Source organism: Agelaius tricolor, unplaced genomic scaffold (assembly GCF_023055355.1).
Source record: "Agelaius tricolor isolate 1412-34295 unplaced genomic scaffold, bAgeTri1.0.p SCAF_14, whole genome shotgun sequence".
Taxonomy (NCBI): domain Eukaryota; kingdom Metazoa; phylum Chordata; class Aves; order Passeriformes; family Icteridae; genus Agelaius; species Agelaius tricolor.
Genome location: NW_027269274.1, coordinates 15385520 through 15407034, shown reverse-complemented (window position 1 = coordinate 15407034; position 21515 = coordinate 15385520). Strand labels below are relative to the sequence as shown.

Here is a 21515-nt window from a genome sequence, read left to right as displayed (position 1 = left end):
CCGCGCTGCGGGGCCTGCGCTGCCGCGGGGCCGGGCATTGTGTGCGCGCCGCGCCCGCCGCCGCCGCTCCGCACCTCCGGCGGCTCCGCGCCCGGCGGCGCTCCGGCGAGCGACACACAGCCTTTGTCTCTCGGGGAGTCGGTCTGCGCTGCCCGCCGCTCCTGCACCTGAAGTCGTAAATCGGGCGCCGGTGACACTGCCCGGGCGGCCGCCGGGGATGCCCCGGGACGCCAACTTCGGGCTGGGGAGGGAGCGGCGCCGGGGCAGCGGTTGCGGGAGGGCTCCCGCCCGGGCAGCGCCCGCTGGAAGCGGCGGGGCGGAATGCCCGCATCGGAAGGACTGAGCAAGTTTTCCGTCTGTGGCTTTTGCAAACTTGCTACCAGCCCCCCCCCCACCCCCTACACAGTGGAAATAATGAAAGGAGAAGAAAAACAGCGCGGGCAGTTAATGGTGAATTTGTAACTACGTTCTCCGTTGCAGTTCTGCAAGGCCCTTATTTATTGAGAAATAGGCCAGTGATGTCTGTTTCACAGTCACATGCGTGCTTTAGCGAAACAATTACATCTACTTTGGAGAAACTTGTTGCCATTATAAAAAGGTTGTACATGGTAACCCTCGTGTCTGTCAGTTTCACCCACTCTGACAGCAGAATTCTGGTGGAAGATGTTTTGCAGCAGAAGAAAAGGCCTAACTTGCTGCTTCTTTGCTGCACCTTCCTTCCTTCATGGGAGCTGGCTGCTGTCAGTAGCCCAGGCAAACAGTTACCATAGCAAACAGTTCTGTGAGGCAGAGTATGAGGTGCACCACCAAAACTCACTCTGGAGAAAATGAGAGTCCACCTTGCAACTTCAGAAATACCATTGTTGCAACCTACGTAAGATTTGCCATGTGTGTGAACTGGTCAGAAAGGTCTGATTTGTAAGAGGAAAAGTTGTTAATGGCAAGAAGTCTTGCTCCTTCAGGAGTGGGGCTGTAACTTGTAGCATCTACAGCATCTCATCCTGGCTGTGGTCTGTGATGACTGTTTCAAAATAGCCAACTGTTAGGACTAAGTGAATCAATGAGAAGATAAAAATAGATCAATTAACTGAAAGCCTAGGTTTCTTGTCTGGTAGGTGGTACTGACATGGATTTTACAATTAAAAAAATAAGTTTAAAAGTATCTGTCTATCTAAAAGATCATCTCTAGGGAGAACACTTGGTGGCCTTCCTGCCTTCGATTCAGCCACTTCCTCTTTTGCATTTGGTTTGTGAATTTGTTGCCGTGATTGAGGGATGAGAATGAAATCTGGTTCTTCCCAGAACCTGTGTTGGGAAGATGCTTATGGACAAGATGGACAACCAAATAAAGCTGCTCCCACTGCCTTTTTCAATGACTCAAAGTCAGGAGATGGCATGGGTGTGCTGGGAGAATGGCTTTGCCATTGTTTGGTGTGTCTGTGGCGGGCACTTACCCTGGGACACCTCAGGATCCTCTCCTGTTAGAGCTGACACGCTCCTCCTCACGGGACACAGCAGGGAAACAGTGGCACATCTCTGTAGTTATTGATCTTTATGGGCTTTCCTTTGCTGTTTTTTCCCCCTGTACTATTAATTTGCCAGTATTGAGTTATCTTATCTGATTCGTAAACTGGCAAATCTCCTGAGCAATTGCTGCTGTGTGGAAAAGGTGGATTAAGTGAAAGCTGACATGTTAATGACTGATAGAGTTTGCAAGGTGTGATCTTTATATTCTGGGAGCCCTTTCACTGCCTCATGGGGAAGATGTTAATGAGTACTACAAAAACAACATGTGCCATGGTATGTTTTGGTACCACTTTCCAGAGGATTTTTTGTCATTTCTTGGCAGACCAGTGACAACTGTAGACCACAACCTTTCTGTCGTGGCTGCCTTTTGAATCCACCGTGCTTGGAATTCACCTTAACATCATTGCTGTGCTTCCAGTTGTGAAGTTTGGCTGTGGCATGATCATCATGCAGTGATGCAGACATCAATACAGTCATTTGGTGCTGGCTCAAGTAATTGTCCTACAAGTGATGCACTTGAGGCACGTGGCATCTTAATTACACGAAGATGCTGACAGTGAAATGATTCATGTTAAATCCACTATAGTGTCCTTTAGGGGCATGGGAAAATTAAACCTGGAGGTGCTTAGCAAGGGGCATTTTGGGGAGAGAGCTTCCAGTGTCTAAAACCATAGGGCTTGCATTACATTCATTGTTCCTATAATGACACGGCAGCATTAATGCTACAGAATTGTCTTGGGATTTGGTTTCTTGACTTTTTAAGTGTGCAATTCTTTGTTGTATAGATTGGTCATTGACTTGAAACAGTGTAGCCTGTGCAAGTTACAAATGTTTTCTGGACCTATAACAGCTTTCTTTTGTGTTGTTCATCTGACTAATCTTGCTTGATGATTAGCAGATTTCATGTGTCATCTTTGTTTTGGTCTCTTGGAGCATCAGTGTTGCTGCTGGTAGTGGACTGGACTTTGTGCTCCTTTCCTTCTGTTTTTGGAGAGTGACTGTCAAGTTTTAAGTGTTTAAACTTGAAGTGGCTGTTATTTAAAGATTTTAAGGTCGTGGGGATTCTCCTCTCAGGAATACTTTCTTACTTGAAAAGTAAAGAAATAGAATAAAAGGGAAGGAGTTGATTTTTTTGTTGTTGTTTTGACTCAAATGCTTGTTGAGATGGTGCTGAAGGCAAGCACTCTGTCAGTATGTGATATCCTGAAAATGTCCTGAATGTGACATTTAGCAGTTTGCATTCTTGAAGTTCAGAAAAAGTAAAAAATGAGAGTAAATTTTTGTCTTAAATTTATATTAGCATCTTATGATTTTTAAAGCCATGACATCAGTGCAATGATATTTTATTGTAATGATATATTTTTGTGGCTTTAATCCATAATTCTTTTCACTTTCTTTATATTGATAAAACCTATGAAAGAAGCATTGAGATGCTAATTAATGCTCTTTTGATTTTAAAATAGTTTTGGTTCCCAGGGTACAGAATATAAATGCATTTTTTTAAGTTGAATTTCATGCATGTGAGACACACGTTTTCTGTGTTGATTTTTCTTCCTTTTTCCCAGACTTTGCTCACAATCTTTGTGGATTGGTGATGTTCATAAGATAATAATATTAGCAATAGTAATAATACTAATAATAATAATCATCGTCATCATAGTAACAATTATCATCATTGTTTTACCCCTATTTATGGGTGAGATTGTGGTTTTTTAAGTGTTCCTAGTAAAGGCTGGTCTGTAGAATTAAAGCATTACAGCATGAATTTTTCTCTGCATCCTTAATAGGACATCTCTTAGGGGAATTACATGTTTGAATAGTTTAAATGTTCCCCTGTGAGAAAGGAGGGTGTGAACTTAGGCTGGAACAAGATATTGTGCCTATCAGTTGGGACTCTCCAGGTGACTCTCCACATCTCTGGGAAATTAGTGAATTTTAACTAATGCAAAGCTGCATGGTGGCTCCTGAATGGTAGGGGAATGCTTTAACAACCTTTGAAGGTGGAAAGCCATAAGTCTTCAGGGTACTTTTCTGCTTTGTTTGGCTTGGGATTGTTGGATTGCCACCCACAGACACCAGTGAGTGATAGTGGGCCCTGGAGAACATTAAAGATAGACTCTGAAATTGTTAGGCTTTGTGTTTTGCCAGATCATTGCACCTGCGTAAGCAGTATGATAAATGATATAATTGTTAGATGTGATGATTGTTTAGTAATTAAATATAATTATTGTGTAATCATAAGAAGAATCATGAGAACCTATGTTAGAAATTTAAGGGGGAGCCACGAGGAGCCATGCTTGGCTGGAATCTATGTATACAATAGAACAATATAAGTTTAATAATTAACATGAAAGTTATATAATAATAGAATATAAAAACATTGTTCATCCCGAACGTATGGTCGGAGTCAGATTTGAGTTGAATACCCCTGACACCCAGAGCTCTTAATAAAAGCACCTGCATATAATCATTTTCATGGTTATGTGTTTCTGAACACCAACATGAGGAGTGGTCAGCTGTGCATAAAAAGGCGGCCTGGGCCCTACACAGCTGAGGAAGCCCAGGTGCCAAGGTCTCTTTGTTCACCTGTCTGCCTCTCCTCTTGTTCCCTTTCTTTACATCTTGTGGATTGTCTGGGATGTCTTCATTCGTCTTTTCATGGAGACAGTGATGTTTAGCTTTATTTTCCCTGTGAAAATAATCATCCTAGTACAACACCTGTTGGATCTTGGTGTCACAGAAACCCCAGACCCTCAGTCATGTTTTGTTGACTTGGTTTGGGGAAGAGTCCTGAGAGGAGAGCCAAAAAACTGCACACATGCAGGTATTCCATGTTGATCTCGTGAGTCTGTTTGCTGGGATAAGCAGGTAAGCAATAATGTTAAAGCCTGAAGCAGGAAGGGCTTCAGTGAGGTTTGCAGGAGCACAACCATCTCTTCTGCAATTCCTCACTCTGCTACTGGGATTTCTGCTCTTTAAGTGTGGTTTTTTTATAAGACAGAGCATCCTTAAGTGACACAAGGTTTTTGCTGCATGGATTACTTGTGGTAAATAATGCACAAGTAAGAGATTTCCCTTCACTTAAAGTTGGTGGGAGCCATATTTTTTTTTTTTTTTTGGTTTTTCTACCCATTGGGATATGGCACATGGACAGGTTGCAGATGCTTTTACCTACAGTGCAGGTGAGTTGTAACTACAAAGGTAATCTCAGCAATTTGTTCAGATTATATGGACATTTAAAATGTGATTATTGTCCCTAGAGTCATCCTGAGCAGCAGTTTGCTGGTGTTCAAGGTCATTGTTTATATTGCTGTGGCACTTCATTTACACTGGTTTATTTGCTGTTACACTTGAGAACACTTCTGTTCACTACAGAAATGATCTCTTTCTTCAAACAGATGAGTTGGGAAGGAGATTAGTGGAATGTGATGTTATCTAAAAACGATGCAGCTATTAAACCAGCTTTGAGATTCTCTGAGAGTACTGATCAGTGAGAGAAGAGATGCATCTTGGATTATATTTTTCTCTGAGAGTAAATGATGCAGGGCTGAGTGACCTCCTCTTCCATTTTGGCTGATTGGAGTTGAGGGCTCTCAGCATATCTCAAGAGGTGCTCTGTCTTGCAGAACTGGGTCATTGGTTGAAAATAATGGTGGTGGTGGGGAACCCTGCAAGGTTTTGCTGTTTGTCACTTAATCCTTTCCAAGGATGTGAGGGACTGCAGCAGTGATCCTGAGGTAGATATCAAGTGGATTGGAGAAGATGAACTCTGTCTTGATGTATTGAGAGGCTTCAGTCACTCTTTCTTCTGGCAATGGGTGACAGAAAGCCATAAATAGCACCTTCAGATTTGTCATTGTTTCCAGAAGAAACCAATCAAGTCAGGAAGTGAAGGCACTTCCCCTCTGATGCTGGGTGCACATTTATTACAAATGGCTCTGTGGGTGTCTCACCTCTCTGTGCTGGAGCAGGTGATGCTCTGGCATTTCTTATCTTTTATCTTGACCTGGGAAAATACATACAATTGTACAATTTATTTTTTTATTATATGGTGTATTTTTTCTTTTTGTTGCCTGGCTGAATGAAATCCCTTTAGGATTCCCCACCTCCTTGGGAGCTGTAGTAATGTGCACGTTTGCAGCTCAAGCATGCACTTTGCTCTCTGCACAGGGAGCTGTGGCCTCTGGTTTAAAAAAAGAAACTTATTTGTCTTGAGATTATAAAAAAAAATTTTAAAAATTTTAAATCTAAGGACTGTGAAACTCCATTCTACTGTAAAGCTTTGTCTGAAACCATTGTGGTTTTTTGAGAGTATCTTTGGTGTCAAAGCAACTTTTGAAAGGAGGCCAACACTGGCTTTAGTGCCCAATAACTTTGAATGAGGACCTGGTGCTGAAAAAGCTGACATGTTTCACAGCAGTATGGAAAAATGCTAGTGAAGCCTGACAGGGGTATGTGCTACAGGCTTTCCCTCACATATATGTAAATATTAGTGTTTATTTTTCCCTAATGTCACGTTCTAAGCATGCCCCCATTAATGTGTTAAGCACTGAATTGTTGAAATGGTGTTTTTAAGTCAATTACAGGGCCTGTCATTAGGTTCCTAAAGAAACGTCCAGTTAGGGAATGCCAAGCACACAGGCAGGGGGAGAACATGGAGATGCTTCCTTGCAGTTGGGCCAGCAAAACTCACAGAATGCACAGCCTAAAAAAGAAATTATTGAGGGAGGCAGTGATTCCTTCCAGGATTAACTCTGCTCATTGCTCTTTAAAGTGTTACCATGAGGGTTAAACTAATGGCCCTAAGAAATAATGCAAGCCCAGGATCAGTCACAAGTGTTACAGATCCAGCACTAATTGGCCAATTGAACCGAGCTAATCAACTCCTTTTAAATGGATGTGACCATGGGCACGAGCACAGGGAAATCTTCCCCTCTTCCAGGGGGAGGTTTTTCTCCTCTTTTTGCATAACAAAATCCAATCAATTTAGCTGTGAGTCTTTTTAGTCCAGTGGCCATGAGCAAAATTCTTCTTTTTCATGTGAGTATTTTATATCATAAGTTATTTGTTAAACTTTTTAAATAGATTTTGGGGAGGGAGAAGGAGCTTAATTTTGTATTCTCCTTTTTTCTTGTGGGCAAATCTTACATTTTGAACTTATTCCTTAGCAAATTTAAACATATATTTTGTCACTCCCCTTAATGAAAACCAGTGTATTTAGGGAAGTGGTTTGGTTGAAGCACATGAGTCTAGTTTGTTTTGATAATAAGCCAGTTCTAGATAATTCTAGCCTCACTGCAAGTGTAGAGAGAGTGTGTCCAACAGCTGCTTTGTCTGGTTTTGATTTTTTTACTGGTTCATCTTATGTAAGAAAGAGATAATGATTGGAAACTGAAGAATCAAGGACAGTTGTTTCTTCTTCTGGTCTTCATACAAAGAAAAAAGTCAGCAGAGTAACAGCTGGAAGGGCAAGGTGACAATAAAAGCCACAAATTTTGAAACTATGGTTTGAACTCTCCTTGGTTTCATTCTATGTTCTTACTTAATGAATACCAGAATATTGGGGTTTTTTGTTTCTGCCTTCTCTGTATATGCTTTTAAGGTAAGAATACTCATTATCCTATTAAAGTGTACTTTTATTTCTAACTGAAGTTCGATTTCCATCTAAAAGCAACTTGACAAAAATTATAATTCTTATGATTATCCAATAAGAAGTGCTGAAATTATCTTTTCATAGTAAATCTAAGTTTTTATTTCTATAGTCAGATTTAATCTTTTGCCTTTATATTTTGTTTCAAAACAGTGGTTGCATTTACTGGGAACTATTTTTAGGTTATTGAGAAATAGTAGTATTGCATAGTTTAGTATGCTTTTATTTAAGGCAATTTATATAAATGCTTTTCCTTTTGTGCTGTGATGTAGGTAATGACATCAAAATACACTTTGTTAGTTGTGATCATTCTTACATGCAAATGTGGATGTAGATAATATTGCAGAAAAAAATAACTTTCTCTCAATTATTGAAGGCATCTTTATAGAAAAATGGCAGCATTGTTGCTTCTGAAGAGGTACAGGTTTAGAAGCTGGGTCACAGTGGTTGCAGTGGTCAGGCTGGATCAGTCTCTGAATGAAGCAGTGTTTTTTGGGTTTCAAGGACTAATGGTGTATGATTTCTTCATTATCTGCCTTGCCTTAATGCATCTGACAAACAGCATGGCAAAATCCATTTCAGTGTGTAAAGTTAACCTTTCTGAGTCTCTACCTTAGCAGTGAGATTTGAAACAAAAATCCACTGCGGTGGCTCTCGGGCGTGGCTGAGAAATTTCCTTGGGTTGCTGGAGCAAGAGTGGCTTCAAGTCTAGCTGAAATTGGCATGGTCATGAAAATTGCCATAGTGTGTCAGATCAGACCCCCAGCCCTGTGTCTCACCTCCACAATCTCTTGAGATGAGGATGAGGGTCAGTGAGGTGGAGCTCAGCACGCTCTGTGCCGACCCAGGAGCCGGGGACTGGAGCTGTTCCCTGCTCTGAAGCCACACCTGGTTATGGGTCTGCACTTTATTCTGTGCCGTGTCAAAAGGTGCTCAGTCTGTGCTTTCTGCTCCTTGTGGTGGGAGAAATAGGGAATAATCTTTCCTCATACATCTTTTTGATCCTAGTTCTGAATTTGCACAGCCCTCGTGCTCTCCCATAGTTGCTCTATTCAGCTCAAAGAAGGAACCTCGTGTGTTGTACTGAAGATGCTGGAGCCCATCTGGAGCTTGTGTGTGCAGTGCTCTTCCTGATTGTGGGTGTTTCTTACCTTTGCTATAAAACTGAGTTATACATCCATCCCTATTAGAATAGAAGTATTTCAAGCCTCCGGTGCTCTTTCTTACCTTTTTTTGTGCATCTTTTAGTGTTTCCATGGCTCTTTGACACCAGCACTACAGGCTGTCTCAAGTGGCTCTGGATTTCTAGAGTTGTAGTACAATGTTTGTTGTTTTTTTATCCGTTCCTTGGGGCTCTTAATGAGTATGAAATTGATGTTCCAAGAGAATTAGTTGTAACAGCTTCAAAATTCCGAGTTGCAGTAGCTAATTTAGATCACATTGTATAGGTGAGGTTATTTCTTTTTCTATGTCTTATTATCTTGCCTTTAATTTCATCTGCTATTATCCTTCTGCTGTTCTTAGCAAACAGCATTTATTTTTCATCTCTTGAATGGTTCTGTATTGTCCTAAAACTTTGCACTCATTTAATGTTTGTGTGCTTCCCTTGAAAAGCAGGACATTGCACAGACATTAGTCCTCCTGGTATTGTGAACAAATGCTTTTTCTTTCTATCATTATTTCATGTCTTTATAATCAGCCTGTTAAGTATGAGATGTACCAGAAGAAGCTCCACAATATTTCAAGTCTCCTTGGATGAGAGCACCCTCTGATCTGAGGTGATCGCTTGGGTTTGGGTTTGGCCTTAATGCCCAGATTGTTTTATCTGCTTTCTAAAACTCTTACTTCTTGACAAATTGGTTGATAAATCACCTTCATTTAATGAAGTGCTACCATTTAGTGATCTTTGACTAGATCTGCTGTGCAGCATATGCTATAGAATTTAACACTGATATTTTCAACATTTAAAAAATATTATCCTGAAGTCCCCAGGTTGTGAATTTTTGAAATGCCGTTAATTCAGATATGTATTCCCAGACACCAGGCCTACATGCTGTGGTGTGAATAGATCAGTGGGTGCTTCAGTTTGGAAAAGGACAAAATGCACATCCCTGGTCTGGAAGAACAAGATTAAATCAGTCTCCTTGTGGTGGCTCCACGGTGCCTTGTGGCCACACCTGTGAGATGGGCACAGGAGAAAATGCATCTTACATTAGTCCCTATTGGATGGGAATGTGCCACAATCCAAAGGGTTTCTGTACCATGTGATTTACTTTGCTATAAGGTAATAAGTATGTTGGAGATTGTTGAACTAAGAAAAGTGATTTCATTTTGCTGTTAATGAGTGTTTTTCTGTCGCCCTTTAGAAAAATCCATTCACTCTTTGTCTGTACCTCAGCAGTTTTCTGTTCATTTTGTGTCCATTCACTTCTTCTGGGTGTGCCCAGCCCTCATATCAGGGAAGGACCTTTTAATCTTTTGTGTTTAGACGACCCTTTTTATAACCATAAAGGCTAACAAAGTACCTTACCAAGAATTAAAGTTAAGATGTTGCAGAGATGTTGACCTCAGCTTTGGAAAGCTTTTAGGGAGTATTTTTCCAGGCCGGTTCTTCACTCAGTTGATGCTCTTGCTTTGCATAGAGATCTGATAATTCATTTTTTTACATCCCTGTTGCTCCTGGAGCGATTGTGGCAGTGCTGGGCTGAGCAATTTCCGGTTGCTGCTGAGGGCAGCACTTCAGTGGAGATGGTGTAATTTACATCCAGGGCTGCACTTGCCACTTCATGTGTTCCAGCAGCTCCATTTCTATAGGGAGCAAATCAAAACAGACTTGGGCTGTCAGCAGAGATGTGGTTTTTAAACACAACCAGACGAACGGTTTTCTTTTCCATTTAATCAAGTTTATTTAAAATTGAATGTCACAGCAGAAGCATGTGATTATAACATATACAGGTATTTCTAGTGGGTTTAGCTCTAAAGAACTTCCATGGGCTACACTTAGATGCAGAATACTGACATGGGGGAAGAAAATGCAGGAGACTTGATGAAATAACTTCATAAGGCAGCGTTTTCAGGACAAAGGTGTCCTTTGGTTTTTCTGAGGCGCTGGGTTTTTTTACATCCTGCTACAGTATTAAAATTCTGTTTTAATGATCACAACTAATGATTCAAAAGTTGAAGTGGAACTTGAATAGAAGAGTATTATCTCTCTTTTGTATGTATTAATGAAACAAGGTTGCATGTGACAGCACGGTGATGTCTGAAAAAATACATGTTGAACTTTGCAGGGAAAGGGCTGCAAAAATAATTCAGTGGGGGGGAAAAAAAGTATGAATTTGAAAACACTTTTTATGACAGTGTAAATGTTCCAGTGTTGTCAGGATCAAGCTTTGAAATTGTACTCCTAAAAATAGAGAAATCTTTTTCAGTTGCACTGCCTTTTGAGCCCTTAGGCTCAAGTCTTGTTTTTCTCTCTGTATGAACAGACATGAAGGAAAAAAAATCTTAAAATGAGAACAGATTTTCTTGTAATTTTACCATTCCTGATGTTGGGGTAATAAGAGCATCATCCCTTACTGTGAGCTCTTGACTAAAACCCTGTGCATTAACTGTTCTTGGGCCTGTAGGCCTGTTAATGTTCTTGTGATTCAAAATGTGTAGTTGAAAGCTGTTGTCTTTCTTTTTTTGTTCTTTTTTTTTCCCTTCCTTTTTAAGCTTTCAGTACTTTTCAAAGGGAGTAATGAGAAGGGAGCACATCAGTTAATGAGCAATAAAAAAGGTGAGGCCATATTTTTGTGGCATTGCCTAGAGAGAGAGAATTCCATGGTTTAGCACAGCTCGTAATACAGTAATTCTATTGAGGGGGAAGATCTGGGGGAAAGCTGTGTTCTGCCATCACAGTTTGCCTGTGCAAGGAGTGGTAGGTGACTCAAAGGGAGCTTTAGCAAGTGAAAACAGCATGGCCAGTGCATGGATGGTTTCAGTGGATAGTGCAGGCACAGCTCAGGAGCTGCAGTGGAAGTAGGTGCCTGTCTGGCTCTGTCAGAGGGTTTGAAGATCATGTTTGGTTGAAGATGTTCCAAGATCGTATGAGGGGACTTATGATGATTATTTATGTTGATGCCTGAAGTCTCTTGGGATTAATCAATCCAGGAAGACCTATACTGGCATTATAGCCAGCCAAGTGTGTATGTTTTTCTCAGTTTTCTGCAGTTAAAGTGCCACATTTAAAGCCTTGTTACTCTGAGATGCTTTCTCAGCCTGTTATGAAACTTCACTTACTTCACTTGAAAGGTTTGGGTACTCTTTAGCACCTAAAGTGTATGAAGTAATCCAGGCTGTGAGAAGGAACCATATTTCTGTGCTTTTAGGCTCTTGTTATTTCTGCTTGGACATAATGTTAAGAGATGTGCTGGCAGTGGAACTGAAATAGTGGCTGGGTTCTGCTCGGTCAGTACTGATAGCTGGAGAGGGATTTTCTTTTCACACACCAGAAGTTGTGTCAGGGCATCAGGCAGCCAGGAGCAGGTATTGCTGACACAATGGCAGTGTATTCAAGCCAGCTGGTCTTTGTGAGATTTGTTGGATCTCACAGGTAGAATGAAAAATATGTTATGGTACCCAGATCTGTAATTTCCCATAGAACTGTGTGTCCTGTAAATATCTGCTGGTTGAGCAGACTTCTTCTAAGAGATTTGTGATGGAACTTGGACATTGATATTTCTGGGTTGCCTTCAGGTAAAAAGGGAATTTTTTGTATATTATCCTTATAAGGCACCTCCTCTAGATATGCATGCATTTCCATTAAAAACCCATTTGCTAATCTGAGCTGGAGCCCTTTTAAAACAAAATGTGAATAAAATCTTGGAAAGCAGTGGGAGATCTCAGGACTCTACAGTGAAAGGATTGAACTCTGCCATCCACAGCCTCTTATGAATAAAGTTAGCCTTCTAAAGATAAAAGAAAATTCAATTACAAAGCAAGGAGGAGAGTGAAGGGGTGTAATTAAAACACATAATCTTAAAAACAATATGACCAGCACACTCTTTTTTTTTCATGCTTTTTCATGTTATATTTAAAGCAGCCTGCTTTGTGTGTGCAGTTGCTATTCCTTAAGATTATTGATTTAGTTTCCTGGGGGAAACACTTTTGAGAGGATGTGAAAAGGATGACGTCTGTTGGTGTGATTTCACACGAGCATTCTACTTAAGGCAGTTTGCTGGAGAGTTTTCTTTCTCTGCTTGCTAATCTTTCTTTGACCAAAAAGAAAAAAAAAAAAAGGGGCTGAAATGAAGTGCTGCTTCTCCTTTTTTCTCACGCTAGCAGCAGTTGTCCTGTCAGCCCGAGTGCTGCAGGCAGCAGGAGGAACCAGAGGCAGCACGGGGACAGCTCATTCACATCCAATCCAGCACTTGGTTCCCAAAGTTCAGCAGTTTGGACCTGGATTTTCAGAGCATTTGGAGTCCAACTCCCACTGAAGGGATCCACAGAGGTGCCTAAAGCCTTGGATAGGATGTATAGCCCAAGGTCCCATTAGCCTGGGAACTGGAGAAACCTCTCTGGAGTTCTGGGCTAATGGGTGCTGTAGTAAATACACATCTGCTCTGCTGTTCCTCTGCTAATTAGCAGCTTAGTCTTATGCTAATGGCAGGAGTTAGATTAGACCACCTATCTTCTTGGTAGTGAGGCAGTCCTTGGCTTGAGTTACAGCATTTCTTTATCAGGACTGGCTTTTATGGTAGAAATATTGAGATTCTGTCTACAGCAGGGTGAGGTGGTGGCACACACGGAGCTGCTCTGCAGCTGGGTCAGAGAGGAGCCTGTAGGTGCTCATGAGTGATTGAAGGTGACAGGCTGTCCATCTTCAGAGCTCCTTCCTGCAGGAACTCCAGCTGGTTTGATTTCACAAGCAGGGATGATGCCTGATTTGATGGAGAGGAAGAAGCTGTGAGGAAGGAAATGTGGGAGGAACTGGCAAAAGAAAAATGAGGATGAGTATAGAGATGAGGGTTGAACATGAACTTGACAGTCGAGAGGTTTCAGAAAGTCTTTTGAATGCTCTGCTCTTAATACCATTCAGAAACTCATCTCTTTCCCAGCATTCTAGAGATTAATATTACAAATTCCTTTGATTTTTGAATATTTTAGGCTGATAGGTTGATAAAATATTAGTGGTATTATTTCATAAATTATTTTGTGGAAAAAAATTCTCTGTTAGGGAAATATTTTGAATTATTGTAAAGAAAGTCTTCATTTCTTATAGCAGTTGATGTGCATGTTTTGTTATCTGCATAAATACTGTGTGCAAGCCTAAAGAAAAATTGCTTGAGTAAACTTTAAGTCATGAGGTTTCTTAGTCAAAAAACATTCTTGCCTCTATTCATCTTTTACCTGGAATACCTTATGTCCTGTTTGTCTGCTTTTGTAAAAATAGCTTGTGCCATCAATTCAGTTCCTTTGATAAAACTAATTACTAGAAGATATGCAATCAGAAACTAAAAGCAGGTATGCTTTTCAGCTGGAGGGAGCAAGTGTGTAATCACTGCTCAGAGAACAGGTTCCTGAATTCAGGTTGCAACCAGTGCATTTGCATTTTGAATCTACAAAAAAAACCCATCACAATCCTTTCAGAAAAAGTCAGTGGAAAACCTGTTTCTGCAAGAGATGAGCTTGCTTGTTTTCTCCTGATCTGCTGGGAGATAGAAATGGAGGAACCTCAGCATGTTGATAGTGCTTTTCATGGATTGAAACACTGAGTGTGACTCGGATCCTTCCCTCAGGACGTGTTTCCTGGCAGCTCTGTCAGACTGAGAAGTTCTGGGCTTCAATCTGCAACTGGCCTTTGCCAAACGTGTCTTGCATTAAAAGTTTCACAGCAGCTTTTAAATGCCTTTAAGTGGCTGTAGTCCTTTGAGGAGCCTCATCTATGATGGGTTTGGTAATTAGCTGCTGGCAGTGGGCTGGTGTTGCTGGGGAATGGAGCTGGGATTGCAGGGAAGGTCTTGATGGTGTCTAAACCCACTTTTGGGATGGATTGAATTAATGATGCAACTGCTGTGTGGGTATTTGGGACTTGGAAACTCTAACAATGACTTTCAAGTATTTCATGAAATATCTCAGGGAGAAGTTTGAGTATTGGTGGAAAACCACATCAAGGGAAAGGTAGAGACTTCTAAAAGTATCTAACAAACTTTTCTGCTTTAAGCAGGTCTCGTGCAGTTTGCTGTGAATGTTGAAAGTCTTTGTGGATTGTTTTTAGAGTTGCTATAGCATACTGTCATGTTGAGTGAATATATTCTAGATGTTTCTGATGCTTCCTCACAAGAGTTACAGGGCTCAGCAGTTTTCACCTGCTGCAGGTGCCAAAGAAGTGCAGAGAGTGATTTACAGATTAAATACAGGGCAGTGTACGTGCCCACAGGTGGCTCCCTTCCCCAACAGCAGGAATTTGCCTTTTTTACCACTGCCACTTTACATATGAGTAGGGTATTTTTGGTTTATTTTTTTTGTTATAAGTCACCCACACTGTGTCATACCCTTCACACACATTTGTATCTTCCCAGTTTTGATGGGTGGTTGTTAATTCTGAAGTCTGATTATTATTGTCACTGCAGTGCTGGGGATATGCTTCTGCCAGCACTCGCTTTCAGCAGTGGTTTGGTTTTGTTTTCTTATTCATCACAAGCCAAGGAGATTCACAAGGCACTCCTGTGTGTTTGCAGGCTGTGGATGCTTTTGCAGGTGAGGGCTGCCTGTGCTGACTTGGTCATAAAATACCTTCTCTGCCAACAGGCTGAATCATTTCCACGCTACAAATACAAAGTTATGAGGGTCCCCAGATTTGTGGGATGTTTTTCTTTCTCCATTGCCTAAAGTTTGCTTCAGGGAAGCAAGTGGAAGTTAATAGAAAGTGAACCTAGCATTAATTCATCTTGAGGAAGGGTGATTTGGGAAATTAAAATAAATATATCTGTAAACTGCCAAGGCATAGCTTTAACTCTGCTGCAGATATACTAATACAGAGCGATATTTATGACTTGTTTTCCTGTGTCTTTCAATAACTAATCAACTGTAAACCAGGAACTTGTAGCAAGATTCTTTTAACTTGAAATTTATTTAAACTTCTCTGTATTGTTATTCCCTTATATTGGTCAGTAAGACTTCATATGTGGCTGTTCATTAGCCTGATTTTTAACACAATAATCAGTTTTATAAGTTGTTGTTAGCCTAAAAAGATAATTTTGACAGTCCTCTGTAGGAAACTATACTGATAATTAATGTTTGCTGAAATTTTTCATTGTTTATTTAACTGGTTTTGAAAAGTACATATTTAAGTATTTGAAAAGTAGACTGAGCTTAGACTAAAGCTCTTCTCATCAGTGTGGACACGATAATCATGCTAAATAGAATAACATTGGAAAACCAATGTTAGCCTTTACTAATTTACCACTTTCTCCTCTTACCACACTCGCCCCTGCAGAATGACAAAGCCTTTGCAGACTTTATATAAATTAAACCATTTAATTGAAACCATTTGTCCTGTCATGAAAATAGCACAAAGTTTGCAGTAACATTAGTTCAGAGTTGCAGCAGATAAGAGATTTAATGTGCATTCTATATTTTTTTGTGGGTTTCCTATCAGGTTTTAAGAACTGAAATAGAATATTGTGTTAGACTAGAAACAAGATTGTATCTACCCAAATACAAGAAACCCTTAAAAATTATACAAAGTGGCATGAATTTATGTTTGCTCGTTCATGCTATCAGTATGATTTTGGGCACAGGATAAAGAGATTTACAGTGAATACTTTGTCTGGAGGAGAGAGTTTGAGTCTTGATCAGGGAAGGGGAGGTACCAGTGCATGGAAGGACTGGAGTTAACAGTGGGTCTCAGAAATAACAGGCTGCCAGAGGGAGAGAGCCTGGAATGGGCTGGCCTTGGTTTAATGTGCATGTTACACACAAAATTTAATGATCCATTTTTGATACCTGCCCGTTCTTTGTTGCTCAAAGACCTTCCATAACAATCTTTTCTTGGAGAGACCAGAAAATAAAAAATGTTTAAAAAAAACTCCTGGTTTTAGCTGTTGCAGGTTTTCAGGGATTGCTCTGTGTATGTAACTGCAGCAAACCCATTTGTCTCTTCTAGTTGGAGCAGAAATGGGTTGGTTTTGCTGTCAGGTGGGCCCGTTTTTGGCCAGGATGAAGGATGCAGGGAGCACATGGGCTGTTGTCCCTGCCCTGTGGTCCCTGCCTTGCTTTGTGTTATTGTACAGACACCAGCAGTGGCTCTTGAGCTGCCCAAGCTGCCAGCCCGGGGCTGCCTGGTGTGTGCAGGGCTCCCTCTGCCTCTGTCAGAGCTGCTCCAGTGCCAGCTTTCCTCTCCCACCTCAGCTGTGCTCAGCCCAGCTCACAGAGCAGCAGGGAGAGCCCCCAGCCTGCCCTGAGTGCCCAGGGAGATCCTGGCACTGCTCAGGCTGGGGAGCACTTCTAGGTGAGCTTTAATGTCTGCCAAATCCCCTGGGCTCTGCAGCTCCCTCCACATAAATGTGTCAGGTGCTTTTCAGCTGCTTGGCCATGACTGATTAAGAGTGTGGGGAAACTGGTGTGCTGTGCAAAATTTCTGTCTCTCCTTTACTTGATTTCAGTTTCTCCTTAACCATGACTTTTCCTGTTCTTTTGATGATGTATGGTTCTCCTAAATTTACATCATCTGTTTCTCTGATGCTGTCATTTTATTGTGTATATAAAGCTGAAAGGTATTTCACTGAGCAGGTGAAAAGCTAGATACTGTGTTTTGTTTTATCTGATATCTAAGGCAAAGCTGTTGATAAATATGTTTTAATAATTTAGTAAACATTTTAAGGTTTATAACTTAATACTTTTGAATAACTGAGGTGACAGTCTGACTTGCTGTTGGAGTAAGTGCTCCCTGGAGCTTATGTAGAAAAATTGGGTAGAAATTTTGAATAAGGAAGGTGTGATGTGAATAACTATAGTGGATTTCTAGGAAGTGCTGACATGTTCCACATGTTTTAAGCTGTGCTGAAATGTGGTTGTTTTGACCAACCCAAGATCTGCAATTCCTCCCCGTTTTGATTAAATTTTGATTTCCTGTGTGACATCACATAATCATGATGTCATGCCACTGGGACTCCTTCTGCATGGTCTCATTCAGTCAGTGGCAGAAGTGACCTGTCTGGTTTAGCTTTGGCTCTGGGGCTCTGCTCTGTAGATGCCTTCATACTTTAATCTTTATTAGCTTTCCCTTTTAAAAATCACCCCTAAGTACTGTCTCTTTGCAAGAATGTCTTTTTTTTACTCAGAGGCTGTCACTGCAAGGCACAGTGGTGTTTGTACAGCAGCATCACTTCAGGTGTTGCACACAATGGCTGAGTTCTCCAGCTCTGGTTGTGCTCCAAGGAGAAGCTGTTGTGAAGCACAAGTACAATACAAACCAGGGGGAGGCACCTGTCCCCTGCTGGGACACCTGATAGAGTAGTTCAGCAGTTTAGAGTAGGAGTCTGAATCTCAGGTAAGTAGCAGTGTGATGGGAGGGCTTGGCTGGTGGCTGGGGCGTCCCCAGCTCTGGCAGCAGATTTCCTGTGCAGTTTGCAGTGAGGAGTCACTTCAGACAGCATCCTCGGAAAAATGCCAGATGTTGTTTTCCTGCCTGCAGACAACACTCCCCATATTAAGTCTTCAGCTTGGTGCATCAGAGAACAAAAAGCACATGCTGGTAAAGTAGGAGGTTATTTTCAGTTTTGCTGTTTAAAACAGGAGATCTGGAGTGTGACCCTGAAATCCCACATTGTTCAAAGATTTAAGTGGCAGTGAAGACTAAACCAAATTTCTCATTTCCCTTTAAAAACTCCCCAAGAGCACTGGATTTCTGTAGTTTTCCTTTAGATACTGATGGTAGGTTAATTTGGCTACATTATAAATTAATAAGCCCTCATTGCATTTAACCTAACTCCTACTTTATTTATTCCTGTTGCCATTATTGTTTTGAACATCAGTGCTGCCGTAAATTGTGGAAGCTAATTTTGAGTGTCCTCTGCCCACAGTTTCTTCACGGCACAGTATTATAGGCTGTGCTACAGTGATGACTAAGAATCACTGTAACAGAATTGTTTGGGGTTTTTTTTTGGTAGGCATCTGTTTAAGATCAGGATGTTTCTAATGACGCTGTCATTTATGTGCCTTTTGGGTGGTTACAAATTTTTGGTAATAGATGTTAATGATATGATCCCTGTCTGAACTGACTATGAATGCATAAGCTATGAAAAAATAAACTTGGGGTTTTGCATTAAATGAGAAGGTACTGAGAGCAGAGGCAGAGAGCCAGTGTGGGCTCACTCAAATCCAGAGCACACCCAACGTCGCACAGCATTGCTGAGCTAATCCACCTTGTCTGTGTTCAGTGACAACTAAAACCAGAACCCATTACACTTTTAGTAATTTTGATTAAAAGAATGAGAAGATTGTGTGTTGCCTGAGCAGCTGTGTGGCAGTGCTGGCTGCCACCCCCTGAGTGCTGCTCATGGTCCCTGGCTCGTGGATGGGCTCAGTGGCAGCTGCTCACAGGTCAGCACTGATTCTGCTGCAGAGGTGCCACTGCCACCACTTGGTTTTATTTGTGTTTGTGGTGACAATAATGAACTGGCTGTGGAGCAGGGAGGGCAGGGAACTTAAGAGTAGCTCTGAATTTTATCTTCAACTCCTGAGCCAGGATTTGGCTTTAGCATCTTTAATCCCTAGCTGCCTCCTAGGAAGGCAGTGGCCTTTTGGGAAAGCTTTTCTGATCAGCCTTACAGCAGTGGAAGTAGCTGGAAACATCCAGCCTGAGGAAAAAGCCAGCCATAAATTCCATACTTCCTCATTTTTCTCACTGTGTTTTCCCCTATATGTGTGTGGGAGGATTGCATCCCTCTGTGTTTTGATGTAGCACTTTCAGATCTTTCTAATTTCTGTTACTTTGTCTTCTCTGATGGCTTAGAAGAAAGCCAGGACTAGGTAGACAAACTGAGTGGTGCACTGGGGTTCATTGCCTGGCTTTTAGAGAAGAGTGCCAGGGATGCAGGGCACGCTGGAAAGTTGGAATGTCACATTCCCTTCCCCAGAGCTCAGCAGCAGGCAGCTGTCCTCTTGCTGCACTCTAGAGGCAGCAGGGTAACGTAATGTGCTGGGCAACAGAGACCTCTGAACTTAGAATTTGCTGCTCTTTAGATCTGTTCTACCTGTGTTACTCTAAGCTCAGGGGAAATCATCTTTATTCACCAGTCCAAAACAGATCTGGCACCATAAACCAAAGGCAAATTGAGTAAGCCTCAATTAAAATTAAAGAGTGATTGCCCGAGAAGAACTATTAAGTAAAACTCACAAACTGACATTGTATTATCCTGAGCAAGGAGTGAAATGACCAGGCTGAAGGGTCAATTTTCCAAGGTTGAACAGCTGCTGCTGTTTGTGCCAGGTTCAGAGCACTGGTGGCTGTGCCAGTGCTGTGCCAAATGGTTTTTTCTGCTTAGCCAGAGCAGAAGGCTCACAGATGATGCTCAAAGGCTGATGGCATTCCCCACCTGGGGACTTAGCTCTGTGACCCTTGTGATGGATCTGGCATCATCATTGTAGCACAAACAGTGGTTTTCAGGGGAAAGCAGGGAGATATTTCCTTTTCTGAGCAATGAGTTTCAGAGGTCTGGTCCAGCTGACTGCATGGTGCAGGATAGATGTCTGAGGCTTTCTGGATAAAAGTGTTGTTTCCCATAAAATAAAAGTGTTATTTCCCACTGTTCAGTGAGTGCTAAGAGGAAAAAGGAAGATAGCACTCACCTAAATCATTAATAAGTAACATTGAATTCTCTTGACAATGGACATTTTTTTCATGTGAAGGAAGCTGGAGTACAGGTGCTGTGTTCTTGACAGTGACTGATGGATGCAGCTCAGAGTCTGAACTGTAAGCTGGCTTTTATATTGATAAAAACGTATTTGTGGACCTTAAAAGTTTGGTCGGGTGAGCACAGATGAATTTTTACATATAAGTAAATGAAACATACTGAAGTGGATAAATGAAACATCTCTTTTCCCTATATTTGGGGTTCAGTTTGTATTCCTGATCTATCATAAATGAAGTTACCTTTAAAAGCAGCTGCTAAAGTAAAGATTTTCATTTGACACAAGAAGCTGAAGCATGTTTCCTTGTCTTAACAGGTTTTTTTCCCTTGGAACCAGCACAGTTACTGTGGGATATAAGTTCACTTGAGTTTCAGAGGTACCAGACTGTGCTATAGTGTAAACACAGCTGCTATTGAGTAAAATAGCTGCAGTCTTCTCTAAAGTATACAAGTTCAGTGTTAGTGCAATAATAGATGCTGATTTCATTAACTGTTAGTCTGCCTGTGGACTTCCCTGGCAGACTGGAATGGTGAAGTTCATCATGGGCTTGGCCTTCCATTAACTGAGAAAGGAAGGGAATGCTGGAGCTTCCCTGGGAAAAACTGCATCTCCTGGTCACCCAAAGGACTGGAGAGAGGGGAAATTCCTTCCTGGGATTGTTGTGTTGGAAGAATCCATGCAATGAAGTGCAAACCATGCTGGTTAAGTTAGTTTATATACCATGCCTGAATGCCAGTTGCTGTTGTGTGTACTTCAAATATCAGCACAGATACTTGCACAAATATCAGCACAGGTCATCTCCTGGTCAGCACTGACTGGGAAACTGATCAGGAGCAATTAATCAAGTGCTGATGGATGTGGCCCTTCCAGGTCCTTGGCAATACTGCTGGTGTCAGGGAAGGAGAGGTAATAACCACCTATATGGAAATCCTGATTTTATTTTGTTTGTTTTTGGTCACTGAATGTTTGTGTTTCCTGTGGCTCTTTTTCTGACTGAGAGAAGGTGGGGGCTTTTTTTATTATTTTTTAGCTTATGGGGGACAGCTTATTTAATGCATAGTGAAATGGCATAGTGATTCAGCTTAGCTGATAAATGAGAATCTCTGCATGGCTGTGCTCATTTCAGACAGTCTGGGCATAATGGTTCTCTCATTAGAACCAGCTTTAATGACACTGATCCCATAGAATTGTCTCAGTTCTGCAAGTTCTTGGGTTAAAAAAGTGAAAGTGCAGTATGGAATTTTGTCCTTAGGGTAACTAAAATACAATTTAAATAAAACAGGTCAACTTGGTGTGTGCAACCATCCAATGACCAAATATGTGGAGCTTGTTAAATACCAACATTTAGCTTATATAACAAGGCTGAATTCCCTCATGCTGGTTGTGAACTGGTATTTTTGAGGACTGTGCTGTGTAGATCTCTTAGAGCTGTAGGAGC

The 21515-nt window shown here is 41.4% G+C and overlaps 1 protein-coding gene across 1 annotated transcript in view; it reads left to right on the top strand.

Moving 5' to 3' along the window:
- Window positions 1-21515, top strand: part of SFMBT1 (Scm like with four mbt domains 1) — a 73332-nt gene that overhangs the window by 847 nt on the left and 50970 nt on the right. The gene's annotated exons all lie outside the window — the stretch shown is intronic.